The sequence below is a fragment of the Anas platyrhynchos genome, chromosome 2, assembly GCF_047663525.1.
Source record: "Anas platyrhynchos isolate ZD024472 breed Pekin duck chromosome 2, IASCAAS_PekinDuck_T2T, whole genome shotgun sequence".
In the NCBI taxonomy this organism is placed as follows: domain Eukaryota; kingdom Metazoa; phylum Chordata; class Aves; order Anseriformes; family Anatidae; genus Anas; species Anas platyrhynchos.
Window position 1 is genome coordinate 29,056,501 of NC_092588.1, and position 24,272 is coordinate 29,080,772.

General features: G+C 37.0%; 1 long non-coding RNA gene across 1 annotated transcript in view; it reads right to left on the minus strand.

The window, feature by feature from the left end:
* Window positions 1–1,041: 1,041 nt before the first annotated feature.
* LOC140001697 (uncharacterized) overlaps window positions 1,042–24,272 on the minus strand; it is a 37,602-nt gene continuing 14,371 nt past the window's right edge. Inside the window, exons 2-3 of the long non-coding RNA XR_011807188.1 lie at window positions 1,811–1,999; window positions 1,042–1,340 (exon numbers count right to left, since the gene is read on the minus strand). This is a non-coding gene — a long non-coding RNA (uncharacterized lncRNA). The remainder of the gene's footprint in view (window positions 1,341–1,810; window positions 2,000–24,272) is intronic.

Consider the following 24,272-nt stretch of genomic DNA (forward strand, 5'->3'; position numbering starts at 1 on the left):
AATAAGGTGTCAAGTCACTTAAAAATGAAATGTTGGTCATCTAATAATGCACCATATTAGGTTTATGTGACAAGGTTTTGGTAGCAGGGAGGCTGTAGAGATGGCCTTTGTGAGAAGAGAGCAGGACTGTGTTGGACAGTGCCAGTTCCAGCCAGTTCAAAAAGACCACCTCCTCTGACCAAGACTGAGCCTATCAGCAACATTGCTGATGCCTTTGAAATAGCATATTTAAGAAAAGGTAAAAATAAATAAATAAATACATAAATAATAATAATAATAATAATAATAATAATAATAATAATAATAATAATAATAATACACACCACAGAATCATAGAAGAGTTAAGGTTGGAAGGGGCATCTGAAGGTCAACTGGTCCAACCCCCCTTCTGAAGCATGGACACCTCCTACAGTAGGATGCCCAGAACTATGTCCAGGCAGTTTCTGAAGTTTTCCAAAGAGTGAGATTCCACAACCTCTCTGGATAGACTGTTCCAGTGCTCCATCAGTGTGCTCTGTCATAGTAAAGTACTTCCTGATATTCAGAGAGAACCTCTTGTGTTCTAGTTTGTGCTCATTGCCCCTTGTCTTGGCACTGGGCACCACTGGAGATAACATGTCTCTGTCCTCTTAGCACCATCCCTTTAGGTATTTGTACACAAGGATAAGGTTTCCCCTGAGCCTCCTTGTCTCCAGACTGAGCAGTCCCAGCTCTCTCAGCCTCTCATCATAGGAGAGATGTTTCATCTCTTCATCTTCTTAGTAGCTCTCCACTGGACTCTTTCCAGTATGTCCATGTCTCTCCTTTACTTGGGGGAGAAGAGAGGAGGGGAACAGAACTGGACACAAAACTCTTGGTGCAATGAAACATTGTGCAACAGCAACCGAAAGAGAAGAGTGAGAAAATATGGGAGAAACAACCCTGAAGACACAAGGTCAGTGAACAAGAAAGGAGAGGAGGTGCTCCAGATGCTGGAGCAGAAATTTTGCTGAGTCCCATGGAGACAGCTATGGTGGATCAGGTTGGCTATGGAGAAACATATTGGACCTGAGATCCACACTGCAGCCCATGAAGACCAAAGCAGGTGGATATGACCTAAAGGAAGCTGCAGCCCATGAAGAGTCAATGCAAGAGGACGCTCCAGGAGGTCTGGCAGAAAGTGTGTTCTGTGGGGGGCCCAGGCTGGAGCAGTTCATTCCCAAAGCACTGTTCCCTCTGTTATGGAGCCACACTGGAGCAGTCCTTGACAAACTGCAGTCTGTGAGAAGCTTATGTTGGATCAGTTCCTGAAGCCTATGTTGGATCAGTTCCTGACTGTATCCTGTGGGAGGGACTCTATGCTGTAGCAGGGGAAGAGAGTCAGGAAGAAGAAGCAGCAGTGACAAAGGATTATATATTGACTGTAACCTCATTTCCCATTCCCCTGTGCTGCGTGGGGAGCAAAGAGGTAGAAGAATCAAGACCAAAGTTGAGCCCAGGTATAAGAGCAGTACTGGGGGCAGGTGTTTTCAATTTTGTTTTTATTTCTCACTATCCTACTGTATTTTCCATTGACAATAAAGCCAAATTAGTCTTCCCCAAGCTGAGACTATTTTGCCCATGATAGCAATCGGTGAGCGACCTCCCTGTCCTTATCCTAATCCACAATCTTTTTTCACTGTATTTTTCCCCTTGTCCCGCTGGGGAAGGGGAGTGAGAGAGTGGCTTGGGGGCACCTGGCAGCTAGCCAAAGTTAGCGTACCACACATGTTGTAAATAGAAATAATTCTATCTATAGTACACATGCATAGAAAGACAGATTCCACATCACCTTTTTAAAGCCTGTCCCAATGCTCTTCCCTTTCATTCATGAAGTAACCAGAAGTCAGTTTTCTTGTTTGTGATTGATTTGAAATTCTGTAATATCTTACATGAACGTGGCTAATTATTTCAGATCGTCTCTGCTTTTCAGATTTTAGAGGGGTGATGAACACACAAAATCATGTTAAGAGGGAACCACCTTAAAAAAAAAAAAAAAAAAAAAAAGAGATTTCAGTTGATGTCAAGCACGGTCTTTTGTTATGTTTTTTCAACAGAAATAGGAGATTATGTTCATTCAAGATTTGATTTCACCATTGATTACTGTCGCGTTAAGGGGTGTAGCTGATTAACTGTTATGGGCCCAGTCAGATTCAGGGTACTGAACCAGTTGGACATTCACCAACAATGCGTTAACCATCTGGGGGTCCAGTCAGACATTCACCAACAACGCATTAACCGTCTGGGGGTCTGGTTGGATTCAGAACACTGAACTATCATGGATAACCACCCTTACCCTAGTTGCACTTAATGAGAGCTATCACAATGCAACCAAGTATGGTTTATTACAGCAACAGATAATCAGGTTCTTTTGGATTGCTGGCGATAGTGACTGTCCGCAAAAGCAAGCTAGCATGCATGAAACACACAGGTGTTACAGGTGTTACAGGTGTTACAGGTACGCAGCCTAGAAATAAACGTGTCAAAAGGATATAAGCAAGTATTCAGATCTCACCCAAAGGCGTCCCAATGGGGGGGGGGGGGGGGGGAAAGAGAAGCTCAGCCTACCGACTGATCCCAGGAGTCAGGAGGTCCTAAGGATGTTGTATTTCCTCGGGATGGTATCTCCCCTGACGGTGGTATCTTCCCTGACGTCCCCTCTCTCTTGGGCCAATTTGTACTATTTTCTATCTTTTAGGTGGAGCTTGAGTGACTCTAGTCAAATGTATCTTAGTTATGATTGGTGAAAAGTTCTCCCGTCTCCGTTTAAAGTAATAGGCTCCGAGAAATTCAGAGCGCATGCTCAGTGAGGGGTGGTCGCACCTTGGAGGCAGGTAGCTTTTGGGATGGAGGTGTGTTTTAGTATTATAATGATATTATAGTGAGCAAAAAGTACACTAGGGTACACCATTTGTCAAAACATGACAGGTCCTTGGCTCAGGGTGGCAAAAGTGCAGCTTATTGGTCTTGGTGTGCAAAAGAACAATCAAATCCCCACCTGGTTACAGAGCCTAGCCGTGGTGTCTCCACTCCACTCTACGCTCCATACTGTTTCTTAGGGCTAGCACACGAAGTTTCCCCAGCGCGATAGCATCTAAGGTTGGGACCCTAGGGAATGCTCAGGTAATGCAGCTATGCCCTACCCTGAAAGCCTCTTCAGTGCTGTACATTTTCCTTAAAAAATGTGAATGTTAGTTTTATTTTCCTAGTTACTTCAGGCAATTACACCACAATTACACAACAGGAAATTCTAATTAGTATCTTTACCTTTATAGCTGTGTGAATGGTGCCCTAATATATAATATTTTTTGACACTGAAATTAAGTCTTTCGTGTATGGAAGTTAAATACTTCAATTATTTCTTGGTTGCTTGGTTTGTTGCTTTTGTTGCTTTTTTTCACAGTCCCGTGAGCATACTATGATGTCTGTATGGGCATGCATAACAGTGTTCATGTGGATCAGAGATGACACACTTACACTTACATTCTTACCCTTTAAGGGCTGAACCGAAGGGGTGATGGACAAAGGAAGAAAACAAGCTATGCCTGCTGGTGGCTGAATGCGAAGGGGCAGTGCTCTGCCCTACACAGTGCAGTTAGCCAGTGCTTCCATCTGTCCTTGGATTCTACAAGACAGACCTGCAGTTGACCCTGTTCCATTTACTAAGTCAGATTTCTCAAATGGTGGCTGCTTAAAAGGCTATTAAGATTTTTAAAGGGATTGGTAAACACAACCAACCAAACAAAAAGATAGGACAGGACAGGGTCATATTTCTTAGTGCCAGTTGTTCCCAGAGGCTACATTTTTCACAAAGGTTGTGGTGAGTTATCTCTAGAATTGACAGTTCCAGATAATGTATTAGGAGCAAGAGGATTAATGGATATTCACCAAAAATATCATGTTCAATATATTGGTTATTTAGTGATGAGGATGACTGAATTTGGAAGGAAATTGTTAAGGTATCTGAAAAGTTAATTTGAAATGGAAAGAGGTACCAGGTACTGGATGTTATCTGAAGGTCTTATTTGAAGCACAAGTCCATGCATTTGTCAGTTCTACACATGCTCTAAATGTGTGATTAATAGATGGAGATGAAGAGATACCCCAGAACAGTTTTAATTATGCTGTCTGGAGTAGCAGGAGTGGAGTAACATCTCCTTTAACATTTCTGTAGAAAGAGCAGGATGTTGGGTATGAGTAAAAGAGATGACAGGTATGGTATAAATAAGAACAAGGAATAAAGAAGAAAGGGCAACTGGTAATATACCTGCTAATATGTGTAAACAATTAAGGAAACTGTCTTGATATACACTGTGCAATTTATTACCGGAGAGTTCCCACAAAAACTGGGTTATTAAAGTCATGCCGTAATTAAGCTACAGACCTCTGGTAGACTCCAGTCCTCTCATTGTTACGATTTGGTCAGTTTGTCTAAATCTTTGTTTAGGTATATTCTCTCCTCATATTCAGTACATTACCATTGGATTCAGCTAAAGGTAGGGACTCAACAATTTCCTTTTTTTTTTTTTTTTTTTCCCTTTAAATTTTCTTTTCTGATTCAGATCATTGTTCACTTTCTTTAGTATCTAATTACTGCCTCTACTCTTATTTTCTTTTCCCTCTAGGCTACTTACCCAATTCATGCCCCTCCCCCCCCCCCATCCCCTTTTTTTACTTGCCTCACATGTTTTGGTTTGGTTTGGTTTGGTTTGGCTTTTTATTTTTACACCATATTACATATTTCCTGGCTTACCTACAAAATGCTTCATTGTCATTCTCCCTCTTTCCCAGTGGAACACATTCTGTAGCCTTTTGAGAATTTTTGTCTTTAGATTTTCTTTAGTTAGTGTCCTCTATTCATTACTGAGTTCAAATGCAAATTTGGCCCTCTAAGTAGTGCTTTACTAAGATCATGTAAAAAGACTATGATTTTCCTTAATTCTAAAAATTATAAATATATATTTTAAAAATAATTTTGCTAATGTATTCAATGCAGCTTCTTTACTACATGTTAAGGTCCAAAAATAGATCATCACCATAATATTTCTCTTTATCCAGTTTTCTGTTATTATCTCCCCAAATCCTTTTAATCAGTTATGATGCAGTTGAGCATTGCTCAGTATTCTGACCCCTCCTAGTTCCTTCTGCCACTTGGACTTCTTGCCTTCCATGATTATACTCCACTTTAATTTGCCCTGAACTGACAGAAAAATGACTTTCTATGTTAACAACTGAGTTTCTATGTTAACATTTATGAAGAGAGGAAATACAACAGTTCCAGAGTATAAATCATATAAAACTTTAGGGCTCAGCCTATTTTCATGAAGTCTTCTGTCTGAGACCTGTGTTCCTATTGCCTTTGCGTAGCTCTAGGAGAACCTATTACCTGTATTACAGGAGCACCTGTAAAATCTAGTTCAGAATTGATACTGTACAGACAAGTCATGAAAACCATGTAGCATAAATGAGTAGTTTTAATGCATTATTGACAGTGCAGTTGGGCTCATTACTGCCAGAAGTGTAAACACTGCACGGAGCTGGAAGTTCAAATTGTGAGACGCTAGCTTCTGAGGAGGAATTCATTTGAACACAAATACACATATATGGAACAGCATATTGGGGGGAAAAGAAAAGGAGGGGAAGTGTTAGTAAGGCAGGAAAACTGATAGTTAAAACTAGCATAGCTGACAAGCAAAACAGAGGGTTCTCTGGTGGACAGACTGATAGATAAGGGATCTGAAACTCATAAGCACATTAGAAGTGTGAAGTACTTTTAAAGAAAAGACACTGTTCTGCTTTACTTCTTTTAAAATTTAGATATTCTGAGTAAAAGCTTTGCACTTTGTGTCTGCAGGGCAGAATTTGGCAGCAGTAATCTTGTGTAGTAAAATCTTAATCCAGTAATTGCAGTGAAAACACAGAGCCTGCTGAAAATATACACTATTCAGTGTGAGTGAGCATATCCAAATCTGTCTTCATGCCTTCTCTCTCACTGGCTTGCTTTTTTTTAACATGGAGCAATTGAAGGATGAAACTGAGCTTTGCAACAATAAAAAAAAATAGAAAATAATATTCAAAACTTAATAAATTCAAAATTCCCAGGTTGCCCAGGGAAGTGGTGGCTTCACCATTCCTGGGGGTGTTCAAGGAAAAGTTGGACCTGGTGCTTAGGGACATGGTTTAGTGGGTGACATTGGTTGGACCAGATGATCTTGAAGGTTTCTTCCAACCTCTATGATTCTGCTTCTATGAATACAGTAAAAGGTTTTCATAATTTTCATCAATCTCATCCTAGAAAGTTACAAGAGGCAAGATAAATTAGAAACAGTTCAGATACATTCTGAAAAAGTTCTCTTTAGCAGCCAAGAAGATCATGAGTTAGATGCTGCAGAAAATTTCAGTGGTTTTTGTTGTTGGGTTTTATATTTTTAATGACAGATTAAGTAGGTAGTGTCTTTTAAGAATCAAGGTATGTTCGGATGCTGTGAATCAAAATATCATTCAAACAGCATGAAGCTCCACTTCCAGTCTGATTTATGTTGGTCGATAGAAGATAACTACCTCTTGTCTGCTTTTATAGGAAGCACTTGATATACTTGATTAATTTTACTAAAGCTTGAATTCCAACTTTGGACAATGGCACATTGTTCCTGTTCCATTACTTGCAGGGTAGCTGTAATATATTACAGCAGAATAACATCTTTCTAGTGTCCATCCACCTGAATCATTTTAGTTCTCATCCATTATGCACCTAAAGAAATGAAATAAGAACCTTTTTCTTTATACAGTCTGTAAATTATGAAACATTATACAGGCAGACAATGTGAATGATTGACTGAGATGAAGAGATATTTCACAAAAATGGCTCATTCTTCCCAATCAGAACCACAACTTGGTATATCAGATCAGAAAATGATGTCAAATGTGACTATTCTTATTCTGATCCCTGGTAAGAGATATTGTCATTTCCCATGTACTAACTTGCCATTGTTAGATCATAAAAATAAAACTATTAAAATGGATATTTTTATCTATATAAGAAGACATGTACTTTATAGAGATGTGTTATTTTTTATCTGTATATGTAATATTAATAAAAATCTATGATAAGAAGCTTTCTTAATGAAAGCACAACATTTTTGTCACAGTTTAAATATTATAGCAAAATTAAATCATGTCACTCCTTGAAAATATAAATATCTTTCTTGTTCACAGATTTTATTAATGTCTAGCTTGTTCAAGCATATTCATTATCCTATATGTGAAAATAATGATTTATAAGTGAATAAACATTTAACAGCTTTGACTGATTTCTACTTTATTTTTTATCATTTGCAAACCTGAATAAAAATATATATTTTTTTCAAAATGTTTCTTCTCTAAAACTACTCTATTTGTATACTTCAGTGTAAGAATAATAATGTGTAAGAATAATAATTTGGTATTTTCTGCTTTAGTTAGTGATAACTAACTATTTTGGATTCTAAGGTAGAAAATATTTGTCACGCTATCATTTTATTCAAATCTATAGATTCTGGAATTCTTAGTTGATTTGGTAGATGAGAAGATCTTTACTATTGCTACTAGGATTTACTTCACTGTGCATGTACCAGACTATAACCATTGTTAGGTATTACTTGTTTACTTCTTGTATTAGAGCATAGAACTTCATTTCAACTTGTCCACCATTCTCTGATCTATATTAGCCATTGTTTTGGACTGAAAATATTGATAGTTTATACTGAGTTTATTGTAATTTTTCTCCTCTGAGAGTTTTTTATCTAGTCTGCCATGTCTTGTATTAATATGAGCTTCTTGTGAATATTTATAACTAATTGATTTTTTTTAGTACATGAAGACTTTTATTATCAGTGTAGTTCCATTTTGATTTTATGCTGAGCTGCATTTCATTACTTGCACATAAAAACTGAAATGTTTCATATGGCTTAACAAGTATAAACTTTTCAAGTCTGACTATTTTAAGTGTATTCAAAGTTTGGTCTTATTCTTAGGAAAAACAGCTTATAAAGTGAGTAACATTCTTTTGGTCTCTTTGCCTTTTTCTTTCCTAGCAATGCAATGTTTTTTTTTGTTGTTGTTGTTGTTTGTTTTTGTTTGTTTTTGTTTTTTTTTTGTCCCTTTTCCTTCCAAAAACTGTGAATTTGCATAACCATAATTTCCAGGAAGTTATAGTGAACCAGTTCAAAATTGTTATTCTCTAGTCATTTAAGTCAATTTTTAAGGGATTTATACCTTCACTTTCTTGCCTGGTCATAGTTTTAATATCCAACATAAAGAAATTAATGATTGTAATGAATATCAGCCACATCACTTTATCAAATAATAGTTGGCTGTTAATTCCATCAGCATTTGGAACACAGGAGGTTTAGGGCAAGAAACAGAAGAAAGGTGCAATAAAAAACTACAAGACATGGTAGAACAAATTAGATCCAATCATATAAATTATGAGCAACAGATCAGGCATGGACATGAGTATTTTGTGCATGATCTCCCTTGGGGAATAAAAATGAGTGGCACATTACATGGCTCATCATGCTTTATTATATTTACACCTTTTAGATTGTTTCTCTATTTGAAGAGTCAGCCTCAACAGCACTGCAGAGATCAAGCTTTGAAGGAAAAATAACCCTCAAACTAATCGTTTTCCCATTCATAATACATCTTTGTCAAATATGTCCATATATCTAACTATATATGAGACAGTTGGCTAGGCACAGATGTTCTGAGCACATGCTTGTCATGTTCTCATATTACTTACAAGCCATAAGCAATTTTTCTATGTATATATCACTGTATTGCTCAAAAGTAGGTGGTCTATGAAAAAAAAAAACAAAATTTTATATATATATATATACATATATATAAATAATAATAAAAATCCTCCCAAAATAGAAAAAGGAAATAATACAGCTTTTATTTTGTCATTGAATAATTTCCTTACACATGTATATATATATATGTGTATATATGTATATATATTTCCCTGAGGAAAATTATTAGAGATTTCTGAGACCTAGGAGTTTTTACTCATCTATCATCATTTCAAGAAGCTATTCAGCACCATTTTTGTTTAAAACAACTTATACACTTATTACACAGTAGTTCTGCTCAGAAAGATGATTTTATGGTCCATAGATATTTGGTAGCTCAACTGCAACTGATCTGTCTGACGAATAGGGCTTTTATCTACATTATGATTTTTGGAAGATGGTAAGTCATAGGAATCTAATTGAATTGGCTTTTGAGTTGACTGGGGGTTTGCCAATGTTTGACAGATAGTGAAAACAATTTAAACCACCTTTAACAGGAGAATTTCTTTGACATTGGGAATATCACCATGAATTCAGATACTATTATACTATTCCCTGGGGTGACAGTGGAAATCATATTTTTAATTGCCACTGTTACATGTACATGAATCATAGTCAGCAGGCTGTGTAACGACTTGTGCAAGACCAGCATAGAACTGTAGAGGGAAGCTGTTAAATTGGAAATCTTTGTGGCAGACCTAGACTTTGGCAAAGAAAAATCCATTCATCATTCACCTTAACTAAATCAAAATCTATTTCAGGTGCATTGAATAAAATTTGGTGCTTAGTAGGGCAATCAGCCCTTTACATTTCTTACTATCTAGAATTCATGAATTTCTTGCCCATAAAACATGCTGTCTAAGGTGAATTTCCTATTTTTCATGTTGCATAAGAATAAATCTTAATCAAAACCCCAGCTTGAAACAATTAATTCCACTACAAATTTTGTCAGAAGATAGTTCATTAAAAACAAGATTGACTAAATTGATGTTGCATTTATCTTTCTTTCTGGGGTTTGATGATATTGATATGAAAAGCATCATCATATCTGAATCCCTATATATTTCATAAGTAAACACAAGGGATATCTTTCTTTCTTTTCTAAGATTCATCTGCTGTCCTTTTCTCTCCGTTAATTTAATGATTGCCTTTGAACACTAATCTTAAGTTTTCTCTCTGGCACTTTCATTCATTTGTATTACATTTGTATTGCCCTTTGTAGTATCTCAGAAATAGTGTTTCCGCACAATATTATATAATTTGTCTGCTGATGTAAAACTAGTGAAAATTTTTGCATAAAGAACTATCACCTGAATACCAGTTTCATGTACACTTGTAATATTTAAGACAAAGAATCATTTAGGTTTAAAAAGACCTGTAAGATCATCAAGTCCAACCATCAAATAACACAGAGAATCACAGAATCAGAGAAAGTTTGAAGTTGGAAGGGATCTCTGCAGGTCTTCTGGTCCAACCCCCTTGCTCAAGCAGGAACACCTAAAACAGGTTTCACCAGGACCATGTCCAGGTGGCTTTTGAAGATCTTCAAGGAGGGAGGCTCCACAAATTTTGATAGTGCTCAGTCACCCACACAGTAAAGAATTTCTTTCTGATGTTTAAATGAAATATCTTGTGTTCCAGTCCTGACACTGGGCATTACTGAAAAGAACCTGGTTAAAATAAAATAAAATAAAATAAAATAAAATAAAATAAAATAAAATAAAATAAAATAAAATAAAATGTGAGATCAAATACCTGGTGTCTAGCAGTGGTTGGAGGTTAAAGAAAAAAATATAGTCTTATGAAAGTTTCTTCCAAGAAGTGCTTCATCGCTGGAATCCTCAGTTCTGAGGCCCACAATATTTCTGATGCAGGCCAGGCACAAACAGGTTCTGTGTTGTTTGTTGTAAATCCCTTTGCAATACTCTAACAAATTGCTGATGAATCTTTTCCGTTTCAGTGAGTCATTCAGTAATATATACAGCCACCCTGGAGAAATATCTTTTTGGGTATTCTAGAAAAGACTTCTCTCTTCAAAAACTTTATAAAGGATTCAGTCCTGTGGAGCAACCATATGTTTTCCTAGCCATTAAGACAAATTTACTCAACAAGATAATTTAATTCAATCACAAGAGTTAGGTCAATTCATTGTTTTATACTTACATGTATTTAAAGTTCTTAGCCATACAAAGCACTATGTAGTATTTACATACAAATACAAGCAGTATGTAGTATGTACATACAAATACAGTCAGTGCAGCATGTTCTTGCCCCTAGTTTCACTGCTAAAAAGGCATGTTTTCAGGGCTTAGTCATACATCTTTACTTTGTAGACATAACATACACCATGAAAGTCAAATGAGTAGAACAGACAAACAAACATGAAAATTTTAGTGACTATCAACAACCTTCTTCCTTTCTGGATCACATAATCATTGTTGAAAAATACTGATTTTTGAGATACCGATTTTTGATATATGTTATTCCAATGCAAAAATGAAATTTAGTGAAAGTACCAGTGATCCATGACAAAATTTTAAAAAGGGTTATCTAAAAATAACCTAAAGCTCATTTTCAAAAATGATACCCCTAGGGACGAATCTGAAAGATTTAAACATGTACTGCCCATATGTCAGATTCCCTAATTCTTTACTGATCTGGGGATTATCACCGTTTACTTCCTTCTTCATCTTTATAAACAAAAAAACAAACCCTCTAATACAGGGAGTTTGTTCCAACAAATTATTTCTAAGGTCAAACTGATAATCAAGTAAGTGAGTGACTTCAGGTGACTTTAATGGTCTTTGTCTTGGGTTTTTAGGTCAGAAGAGAGTCTGTTGATATATACTTTCCAACTGCATTTGCAATAACACAACTGTGATCCTGACTGAGAATCCTGTATGCTTCAGGAATGTAAGAAATGAATAACAACAATGCAGTCACAGGCTGGATCATAGAATCACAGAATCATTAAGGTTGGAAAAGACCTTCAAAGTCCTATTTGTTAATTCTTAAACTCACTTCACATTCAGATGCTCGAATAGAGTGTCAGTCAGCCACGGAGATGGCTGGCATAGCTCCAGAAAAATGAATTCTGGGCAACTGACAGTGTTTGTCATAACTTTCCCATATACCATCTCTCTAGTCTAGCAACTAGGTTTCTCTAGTATTAGTCTGCTGAGTAGCTGGAAAATGTGCACTACAGTGCACTTGTCAACAAACTATTAATGCCACTATTTCCAACCCTTTCATCTTTTATTTGTTTACTTGACAATCTCCTGTTGAAATTACTCTTTCACCATAAATACCTAAGTAAACAAATACAGTTTCTGTCTCATACACGTATCAAAGTGGAGATTGTCTGTCACGGAGGGTTTGTTGTTAGTGTATGCAAAAAACAATATCAAACACAAAGGTTGCAAGTTGGAGAATCAGCTTGGTTTCCTAAAGTGCTCTGAGAGCCAAAGATGGAAATGCTAAATAAATAGAACATTTTTATTAACTTATTCATTTCTTTAATGTCATGGCAGCTGCCTGTGATGTGGAGAGAGAAAACATCCACTTATACTCCATTTACAAAAAAATGTTCCTGGCCTACGTTTCTGTTTGTAACTCCTCATGGTCATTGCAGCGCAATTATAGAACTATTACTTCAAAAACTCGTATGCTGTCTTAAGCATGTCTATTGTCTTTACATTTGTCCCTCTCCAAATGAAAATGTATTTTGGTAAATGTATTTTGGTAAAAGGAAAAAAGGAAGATTATTTTTTTTAGTCAGTTTTGTTGCGTACAAAAAATAATAATAATAATAATAATAATAATAATAATAATAATAATAATAATAATAATAATAATAATAATAATAATAATAATAATAATAATAATAATAATAAAAGAGAGAGAGAGAGAGAGAGAGAGAGAGCTATGATGAGTAGCTACTTTGGAACTGTCTCTCGTTCTTGTCCCTACTGGAACAATTGCTTTGAGATACAGCGAAACAAGAAAAGATTTCTCTCCTGCTTCACCCTTGCTCACAGGTGGTAATTCATTTGCCTTTTCTATAAACAATATCGTGCACCCAGGAAAGTCTGGTGCCAACACGCGAAGAAGCTTTCTTACACACTAACATGGTGAGGACTATCACTCAATTTGCTTTTGTTACTAATTTTTGTAGCTCAAAGCTTCCACGTAGAAATAATTAAATAAATAAATAAATAAAATAAAAAAGAAAAGAAAAGAAAAAATTATAATATTGATCATTAGCAAGAACTATAACTATATAATCTCTATTATAATGACAGCTATGCACAACTGTAATGTCTTCATTGACATCAGCCTAAAAATGTGGGATTGACAATTTTGACTGTTATAAAAGTCTTCTGTTATGCCATATGTCAGTTAGAGTCAGGATAGTAAAGTCAAACTGGTACAGGTACAGTTAACAATAGCTCCACAGCTGGCCTCCTAGTAAATCTTATTGCTGAAAGCCCATTATACACAGTGTGAGAGGAAATGTCAGACTGAAGGTAGAAAAATTACCTTTTTTTTTTTAAATTCAATTTTATTTTTATTTTTTGATTACAGCTCAGAGGGGAAGACTTGTCTTCAATTCAGTGAAAGATATTTATACAGACTCCAACACCAAATGAGCTATAAGAATAGAATGGAAAGAATAAAATAATATGTATTTAAGAGAAACAAACAAACACAGATTTAAGAGCTACTGCATTTCATAAACAAACAAATGAAAACAACCAACAAAACAACACCACAAACACACACAAAGAATATTTTTTTAGTCTTAGAAATTTTTTTTAATTTTAATTAAAGGTTGCCTGCTAGTGAATAGGTGGCTGCAGATAATTGATTTCACCTGAAGTCAAGGCATAAACATTTTTCTGTCAAATAAATAGAAGTAATATGTATTCCAGTCTGGCATAATACTGTCTATCTAATAAACACAATACTATGACACAGTTTTTCAAAAAGAGTTGCTCAAAAATATACAGACACAAAATGACTAAGAATTTCTACAAAAGAAAATTCCTGAACATTAGGCGAAAAAAAGTTACAAACTTAAAATTTGTTTGTTTTATGGCCACAATACTCTGCTCAGCCAACACAGTGACAGTATGAGTGTACCTGATGACAGATATTTAGATGCTTACATCTTCTGAAAAACATGTAGATGTCTATTTGAGTAAATAGACAATTATTGATTTCTCAAGCATGCCATTTAACAAAAATAACTTATCTTTGTGATTATGCAGTTCATTTAGTAAGCAAAATAATAAAATGTGCAAGTACTTTTCTCAAGTCTATTCTTTAATGTAATGTTAGTGTCCATAATATAGAGTGAAGCAAAATACAAATGATTTAAGATTACCTTATGCTCAGGTTGTTATGGAAACAATATAAAAATATAAAAATACTATCCTTCTGTACAATATAAAATATTAATACTATCATAGAATCATAGAATCATAGAATATCCTGAGTTGGAAGGGACCCTTAAGGATCATCAAGTCCAACTCTTGACACCGCACAGGTCTACCCAAAAGTTCAGACCATGTGACTAAGTGCACAGTCCAATCTCTTCTTAAATTCAGGCAGGCTCAGTGCAGTGACCACTTCCCTGGGGAGCCTGTTCCAGTGTGCAACCACCCTCTCTGTGAAGAACCCCCTCCTGATGTCAAGCCTAAATTTCCCCTGCCTCAGCTTAACCCTGTTCCCACGGGTCCTGTCACTTACCACTATGCTAAGAACTTTTTGACTTTTGATTGTTATTAAAAATAGAAGCATTCAGGTACATAGGTAATTCAAGAACATTTATGGGAGATTGTTTATAAGTTTGACAAAATCAAAAAATTAAAATGAGTTATTCAGCTTGCTCAAAAAAGTTATATTTACTATGTGTAGTGGGTTTATGTTATAAGGTTTTGGTTGAGGGAGGCCGTAGAGGTAGCTTCTGTGAGAAGAATCCAGAAGATGCCCCATGTTAGATAAGGGCCCTGCTGCTGGCCAGAGCCATGATATTTGTGATTTTTGCACTTCTGTGAAAGCATATTTAATAAAAGGAAAAATATGTCGCTCAACAGCAGATGGGAGAGAAAAGAGTGAGACCTTGCAGACACCAAGGTCAGTGAAAAAGGAGGGGAAGGAAGTGCTCCAGATGCCAGAACAGAAGTTCCCCTGTGGCCTGTGGAGAGGACTACGGTGAAGTAGGTTTTCTCCCTGCAGTCCATGGTGTACCACGGTGGAACAGATTTCTGTGCTGCAGCCCATGGAGGAGACCACAGTAAAGCAGGTGGACCTGCACTGATGGAGGCTGTGGAGAACCCCCGCTGGAGCAGATTCTGGGCCAGACCTGTGGAGAGGAGTCCACGCATGAACAGGTGACCTGGCAGGAGCTGCAGTCTGTTGGGGACCCAGGTTGGAACAGTTTGCTCCTGATAGATGGACCCTGTGGTATGGACCCATATTTGGAACAGTCCACCTAAGATCTGTTCGGGAAGGATGACATCCCCATGTTGGAGCAGAGTGACCAAGAAGGAGTGGCAGAGACAAAGTGCTATAGACTGATCGCAACACCCATTACCCTGTTCCCCTGTGCCAACTGGGGGGAGGATGAGGTGGATGGGTGGAAGGTGTTTTTGGTTTCTTTCCTTTGTTTCTCACTTCTCTAGCTTAGTAGCAATAGGCAATGATTTTTACTGTCTCCCTACTCCGAGTCTGTTTTGCCCACAATAATGGTTGAGCAATGTCTCAATCCTTATTTCAAACTCTGAGACCTTTGCATCATATTTTCTCTCCCTTTCTCTTTGAGGAGGGGGAGGGAGAGAATATCTGTGGTGGAGCTCAGATGTCCACCCAAGTAAAACCACCACACTATGTCATAGCAGAACAAATTGTATATGGTTCCTCTGTCAATGTAAATTATTCCTAAATTTGCAATACAGCTCATAGGGAATCTGAGGTATTTATGACTAAGATTCACCCCAGTCAGTGAGCTGAGCTGTGGTGAGTCTGAGCCAACCTATTGGAAATATCAGAAACAAAGTATGACTAAAACTGGTTCTTTATCATGGGTGGAATTCAAATGTTTCTAAATCATCTCTTTAGATAGGAGGGATTAGACAAGCTAGCCACTTCTGTCAGTATGGTGTAATGCAACTATCTGTCTTTTATTTTTTAAATAATGTAGTAACCAAAAATTAGTCAAGTAATTGAAAGATGCTAGACATCTGCAGGTGTAGAAGCAGGCTGTCTCCATGTGCTGTAAAATGAGCCAGTGGGGAAAAACATCATTGTGGCTGAACAGGGAACTTTTGCTGAGTGTCTGGGAGAAAAAGAAAGTTTATGTCTAGTGGAAGAAAGGACAGAAAACTCAGGAAGAGTACAAGGAATTTGCAAGTACATGAAGAGAAAAAATCTTTGGATGTGGCCCTGAGCAACCTGGTCTAGTGGGTGGCATGTCTGCCAGTGGGGCTGGAACTAGATGTTCTTTAAGGTCCCTTCTAACCCAAACCATTCAAGCAGAAAAAAAAAAAAAAAAAAATCATAATTAGTAGTGGTATACAGAGGTACTTAGGTATTTTGTATACTGTATATATATCAGTCCCAGGTGTCTTTTCTGAGAACTCTTGCATTCTCTTGTGTTTCCATACTTTTTTTTTGCTCCACTGGGGACTAAAAATGTGCAAAAGATGCAAGAAAAGAGCTTTGGGTTTTAAGCAAACTATAGTGCATTCATACATGACTTAGATCAAATCAGACTAAAGCTATTATAATTCAAGTTAATGAAATTTTGTATGCATCCCTGAACAAATCTTAAAGGTACAAATCCCAGAGGGACATATTTCCTAATAGAAGTGCTGACAGAGTCTTATGAGTGAGCATAATTATTTCAAATATATTAAGCAAATACCTTTAATCAACAGCTGAATGGCAGCATGCTGAGATAATTATTTCTGTCTGATGATGACAAGACTGATTGCAATTTCCTCATTAACTTAACTTTTTTCCTATTCTGTAAATTTCTCAATGTTTACATATTTTCTTACAGTGGCAATTGTTATCTTCCTGTATCAGTAGTTTTGAGTCATGAAATCTATTAAGTCTCATTTGTCACCCATACTGAGGAATCATACTTTTTTCCAAGCATATTACCACATCTCCAAAAACAGTTTAGTGTCAAAACATGGTGTGCTAGTCTGTCACAGTTATGGTTGTTCCACAAAAGCAAATATATCCAACCAACACTCTGTCTACTCTTTTAAAAGAATGTTCCAAAGCAAGGCCAAATAGTTAAATAACCTTTAACTCTAGGAAAGCCTACAGGGTATTTAAACACAAAGATATTTCAGCTCTGTGTTTTTCCCCAGTGAATAATTTTTGGCTGTTTTGGCCAATTTGACTTTTTAATAAAGTTGAAAGAAAATGAAATAGAAAACAAACAACAAATACTTGACAGTATTTTTCTAGTTAGAATGTGTCTGTGTTCCCTAAAGACAGAAGGGATGGATAGATAGATGGAGAAATCAATTGCCCCAAGTCTTATTATTATAGGTTTTTATTTTCACTACACTATCAAGCATGATCTCAGTAAGGAATTGCATAAGTGATTTCTGTGCACGATTATTAATATATTCTTTTGCATATAAAATTCTTTTGCATATGAAAAAATAGTAATCAAGGAAGAATCACAGAATCATAGAATGGTTTGAGTTTGAAGAGACCTTAAAGATCATATAATTTCGATACCCCTACTGTAGGCAGGGACACCTGATCAGGTTACCCAGGGCCCCATCCATAGTGACCTTGAACATTTCCAGAAATGGGGCATCCACAGCTTCTCCGGGAAACCTGTTCCAGTGCCTCACCACCCTTTGAGTGAAGAAATTCCTCCTTGTATCTAATCTAAGCCCACCCTCTTTCAGTTTAAAGCCATTCCCCCTTGTCCTATCACTACACCCCCTGACAAAGAGTCCCTCTCCACCTTTCCCGTAGGTTCCCTTTAGCTACTGGAAGGCTGCTGTAAGGTCTACCCAGAGCCTTCTCTTCATCAGGCTGAACAATCCCAACTCCCTCAGCCTGTCTATATAGGACTACAGCCCCTTTTGGCCTTCCTCTGGATTCAGTCTAATATGTCTATGTTCTTGTGCTGGGGATCCCAGAGCTGAACACAGCGCTCCAGGTGGGGCCTCATGAAAGCAGAGTAGAGGAGGAGAATCACCTCTCTCAGCCTGCTGACCACACTTCTTTTGATGCAGCCCAGGATGTGGTTGGCTTTCTGGGCTGCAAGTGCTCATTGATGGCTCATGTCAAGCTTCTGATCAATACAGGTGTTCTGACCAACACCCCCAAGTATTTCTCATTAGACTGCTTTCAATCCATCTTTTGCTGAAGCTTAAGAAATCATAAGAAGGACTTATGAATTCTTACAGAAGGTTACTAATGTGATTGTAGTTACTAAAGCCCCAGATTCTGTCTAAAAGTTGTATTTAATGCTTGAATAGAATAGAAGTTGATTTTTTCTAATCATACTTAATGGGCAAAATTTTTACAAGTTAAACGAAGTTAAAATGTAGTCTTTGGGAAAAGAGTTAAATCAACATCCTGTTACACTATCTTAAAAGACCTTCCTGTCAGAAGAGTATCTGTCTGAATGGAACCTCCAGAAGGTTTGTCATGGAGGCCGCAGATGTCTCAAAAATTCCATTGTTTTCTGTGAAGGCAAACTGTGGTTGTAGCACTTTCACTGGACAACCAGATGGGAGGTGAACCGTCTAATGGTTACTTTAATTGTTCAGCATCCATTCACACTTCAGTTGTGCATGGCAATCGAATAACAAGAAAATCTAAGAAAGGTGACCTCTCAGTTATATAATGTGGTTTTCCTTTTCTTTTTCTCTAAACCTGACCTTAGCATCTTTGTAACTACACTGCATATATGCAGATTCAACTAGCTGGTGCAATTTTCAAAAAATATATAAATAATATTTGGATGAAATAGTGTGTTCTGGTCCCTAGCATTAAGCAAAGATACCTTTTATGAAGGGAGATAGTGGGAAGACCTCTTGGACATCCTGAATCACACAGTTTTTGTTGTAAGAAATGAAAAAGTCAGTAAGATATAAAATGTCTTATAAGAACTTTTAAAATATATTGTCATGAAAAAGTAAATCCCGAAAGGCTATCAGTAAACCTATCTCATACAAATCAACACACACCTTACGAAGCTGTTGAAGTGACTCTTTAGACACTATATAATTTCCACAACACAAAAGATTGAAGAGCCACTAAGTCTTATATTCAGGACGCAAAGAATGGCAAAGTAGAATAAGAATTGACTGTATATTATCTTCTTCTACTTCAAAATAACTGGTCATGGGAGATTCAGAAATCTCTCAAATCCATGTGTATCATAAGTTATACTCAGAAAAATCAAGTTAATGATAGACTGCTGACTTTTTACTCTTTAAGCTGCTTTTTGCACTTACTGTTGCATATAAGTCAACTGTGTGTATATATAGATATATGACAGATATATAGATACAGATATCTATCTGTCTTCTGATTGATAGATAAGTGTATATTTATGTCTCATATGCCAGTCACATGGGAGGTTATTATCCACCAGTTGATAATGACAAACTCATAAGACTCCTAAATGAAACTATGCCAAGTAAGAAGACTTGATCTTTTGAGATCACACAATGTGTGCTATTGACGTGGTTTAACCCGGCCAGCAGCTAAACAACACACAGCCGTTCGCTCACCCTCCCCCCTCCCTCTCTGGGACGGGGGAGAGAAATGGAAAGTGAAGCCTGTGAGTTGAGATAAAGACAGTTTAATAAGACAGGAAAAATAACAACAACAACAACAACAACAACAACAACAACAATAATAATAATAATAAAATGATGATAATAGTACTACTAATAATAACGTGTACAAACAAGTGATGCACAATGCAATTGCTCACCACCCGCTGACTGATGCCCAGCCTAACCCCAAGCAGTCTGGCCCCCCTCCCCCGGCTAGCCACCCCTATATATTGTTTAGCATGATGTCAGATGGTATGGAATACCCCTTTGGCTAGTTTGGGTCAACTGTCCTGGGTCTGTCCCCTCCCAGCTCTTACTGCACCCCCAGCCTGCCCGTTGGCAGGACAGAGCAAGAAGCTGAGATGTCCTTGTCTTAGTATAAGCAGTGCTCTGCAACAATTAAAACATCGGGGTGTTATCAGCACTCTTCTCATCCTAAGCCAAAACAGCATTCTACCAGCTACTAGGAAGAAAATTAACTCTGTTCTAACTGAAACCAGGACAGCTATACATCCTAGTTACTTCCCTTGATTGCTTCATGTGTGAAGGAAAGTCATATCTTCACCTTTAAAATTACTTTGCTATCACTTAATTATGTATTTAGCTATTTATGTTACTATGGTACTTGGCTATCACATCCATAGAAAAGGTTGGAGCTAGCTAATGACAAGCTGGATTAGAAACTTTGGAATCTACAACCCCAAGTTTTTCTTACTTAGCTAGAGAATGACATGGTTTACCTGAGGTAGTATTGGTAATAAACTCATTTCAAAAGGGAGGTTGGATTACAGAAATTCCAAATGTACTTTCCAAATAACATGTTTATAATTTGATGGTTCAAAGATAAAATCTCAGGTGATGGATGTCATACAAACTAAAAGTAAAAAAGATCTCTTATCCCAGAAAATGTCTATATATAACGGAGGAAAAATGAGATGTCTTTCAGCATGAAATGTAATAGCTTTAGCTCATCAGTGATCTACTAGCAATATATGAAACTAAGTTCAGATATTTAAGGTCCAATTTATGTAAAGAAAAAAGATCTGTGACTCAGGGAATTCTCCAATGCCCTTCTGAACATCAGCAACGTATGTTACTTTTGATACTAAAACCTGATAACTAGAATAACTAATTAACTGAAGAACCTGATTAGCTATGGAGGAAATATGTCTATAATAAAAAGAGAACAGTTCTGTTTGGCTTCCTTAGAATGAGGAGTAGACCTGCCATATATTTTGTTTCTTTAAGAAACAATTTTCTTTAAACTAAAGTGCAGATTGTGCTTAGCTTTACTGAGGTTGAGTACAACTATGAGTTTTTATACATGCTCAGCTCTAGGAATCTTTCCCAAGATCTTTTCCTTTTTCCCTTCCCTTCCCTTCCCTTCCCTTCCCTTCCCTTCCCTTCCCTTCCCCTTCCCCTTCCCCTTCCCCTTCCCCTTCCCCTTCCCCTTCCCCTTCCCCTTCCCCTTCCCCTTCCCCTTCCCCTTCCCCTTCCCCTTGCTATGGCTCCTGTAGTAGAGAGACTGTGTAATTTGTATCCTATATGTATCCTTTTTAAGTGTAATTTTTATCCTAAAGGCTATCTTCCAAAAGGTCATAAAGACTCCAGCTGAGATACAATACAAATTATACCCTAAATACAAATTATACCCTCTTATCTACCCTCTTTTGTTAACCCAGATCTTATTAAGTAGGAGCAGTGCTGGTGTGTGTGTGAATGTCTATGTGGATTAAATGAAAAAACAATTTTTTCGTATAAGTTTTCACTGTATTTTCTGCTCAGAATATTTTGATGAGCTCCACAAGAATTAAGAAACTTTGACCTCTGTAGTCATTATGAAGAATAAGAAAACAACAGAGGATCATTGATTCATATCTCTGAGTGGCATATTCTCAGTTGTCCTGCTATTGCAATGTATTTCTACTCTAACGCTTTTGAAAGTGCTATCAGCAGAACTTCATAATCACTTCATAATCTTAGCTGTCATGTTCACTAATGCTACAGAAAGCTTGACCTTTAATCAAGAGGAAGGAGCATCACAAAACATAATTTTATTGTAGAACTAATGTACAATTCACAGTATTGCATACATCTTCAGTTCTTTGTTGATTACTAAACTTTTTTTTCAGTCACTTGTGTCCTGTTGTAATATTTTCTATTTTGAGTTACTAATATGTTATTATCATATTTACAGTGCAAGAAAATGTCCACTTACCCAAATTTTGAATCTAAATGGTCTTTAAAAATATGTATGTCTGCAGAGGGGTATTTTTCAAGTGTTCAGTTTTAGCTCTCTTATGAGACTAGTTAGAGATAACTCTTGCCTTTTATGTTTTTGTTTGTTTGTTTGTTTGTTTGTTTTGTCTAAAGTGGTGGGTTTAGTTATTGCCTAATAACTTCATTTATGGCAAAGATCTCTGGTAGGTCCTGGTCTCACATTTATGTTCATTCTTGGCTAACATTCCTGTATTTTAACAATCAGAAGTCTGCAATTTATAAACTTGTCCATTATTAGTTATGACGTGACTTACTTCAAGAACATGAGCAAAACCTAGATGGCAAGTATTGCAAGGGTAGACAGATAACTTTTTACATAGGTAGATAATGATAGGACAAGGGAAAATGGTTTTAAACTAAAAGGAAGGATATTTAGATTAGAGATTAGGAGGAAATTCTTCACTCAGAGGGTGGTGAGGCACTGGAACAGGTTTCACAGTGAAGTTGTGGATGCCCCATCTCTGGAGGTATTCAGGGTTACTTTGGATGAGGCCCTGGGCAACCTGTTCTAGTGGGTGGCATGCGTGCTCATGGCAGAGGGGTTATAACTAGATGGTCTTTAAGGTCCTTTCCAACACAAACCATTCTATGATTCTGTGATTCAGACACTCACCACTTCATATCTTTTGTCAGGAGAGTGTGAGATAAGCCTTTGTCCACCATTGTTCTCCATTTCTGTCCTGTAACTGACCTTAAAGTAGTTCTGTTCCTGTATTTTCATATTCTTTATACACGTATGCCTAGCGCAGTAACAGGCAGGGGTAATATTGTTGCCAATTAAAGACATTATTTTAATTAGATAAATAATTGTACTTTCCACTTTAATTTATGGTATGCTTTATTTATTTTTTTTTTTTTTCCAGTTGGGGAGGGGAGGCGGTGAGGGAGGAGGAACAGGTTTTACTTTTTTTATGAATTAAAGAAGTCATATAAATTGATAAAACAATCTTTTTGATAAACAATCAAAAATCAATTGATAAACAATCTTGAGAATGCAAGAATATTTTTTCTGCATATATCCAAGCAGCTGTGCTCAGTTCAATATTTAATATACATGACCATACAAGCAAAATTTATTACTGAAATAATTTTAATGTCATTATCCTTTCCTTGGAGTTAATTTGGCTTTACATGTAAGGATTGCATATTATCCATGCCCAGAGCAGAGTACTGGGGAGCAGCAGGAGGATTCTACTCCTGAGAGGAGCAGAAAACCCAGGAACAGAGAGTAGGGTTGGAAGGGTAGTACCACACTGGTGGGGCACTGTCTGACCATGCCAACCAGGGAGACCCACACAGGGTTGTTGGTGGTGAAAGTGGCCAGGGATGTCCCATTGAGATGGAGCATATTTGAGGTGAGGACTGAAAGAGAACCCAGGAAGACAAGGTTAGAATCATCCAGATACATGGTGAGACAAAACACATCTTTCAGTTCCAGTCCTTCACTTTGGTCCTTTTACTGGACTGTGTTTCAAATCTACGGTGTCTGGACTGCCAAGCTCTTCCCTCAGTTTCTGGCTCACCTTCCTCTTTGCAAAGCAGCTCATCCCTGCCATTGCCTGACAGAGATTTTATTTCAGAAAATATTTCCTGTTTGTTTTCTGCATTAAATAGTACTACAGTTCCAAAGCATCAACATTTAAAAAAGAGACTAGGTACTGTGACACTCAGATTGGGAGACAAAAGAAGTTAGGGTTTTCTCCTTACAAATGTGACCCCACACCAGGTGACAGTCATGCTTAGTCTTGCAAAAGTTCTCTCCATCTGTCTCGGCCTAATGAATCTTTAATCGCCTCTTTCCGTGAACTTCTGAATGTTTAATTTAATTTTTTTTATACATGTTTAATCTGCAACTGCTGAAAATTTAATACAGGAATAGTCATCCTAACAGGAACTACAGCTCACAAATTCTGATTTCTGTCTCTTGAGCCTTTAAGGTGAGTGCTTTAACACCAAGGTGACCCTATGGTAGGAACATTATGTTGGCTGCTGGATGATGCAGGTTTGAGTTTCCTCAGGAAGTAAAGGAAAGTAAAATCCTATAAATCAATTCCTAAGTGAGTGCTCTAGCCTAGATGGAATAAAATGGAGTTCCTATCACCACTTTCTGGAGATGTTTTAACACTAAAAGTACTGTCCAGAACTGCACTTTGGGGAACAGCTAATTCTGTCATGTACCCTCAGTGTTTTAAGAGTATCTACAAACCGACAATCCTGAGACATTTTTGGTAGAATAAAGCCAAGTTTTTGTTATTAAATATATTTGAAAATGCATTATTCTTAGTAGAGTACATCTTGGAGAAGTGTAAAGCAT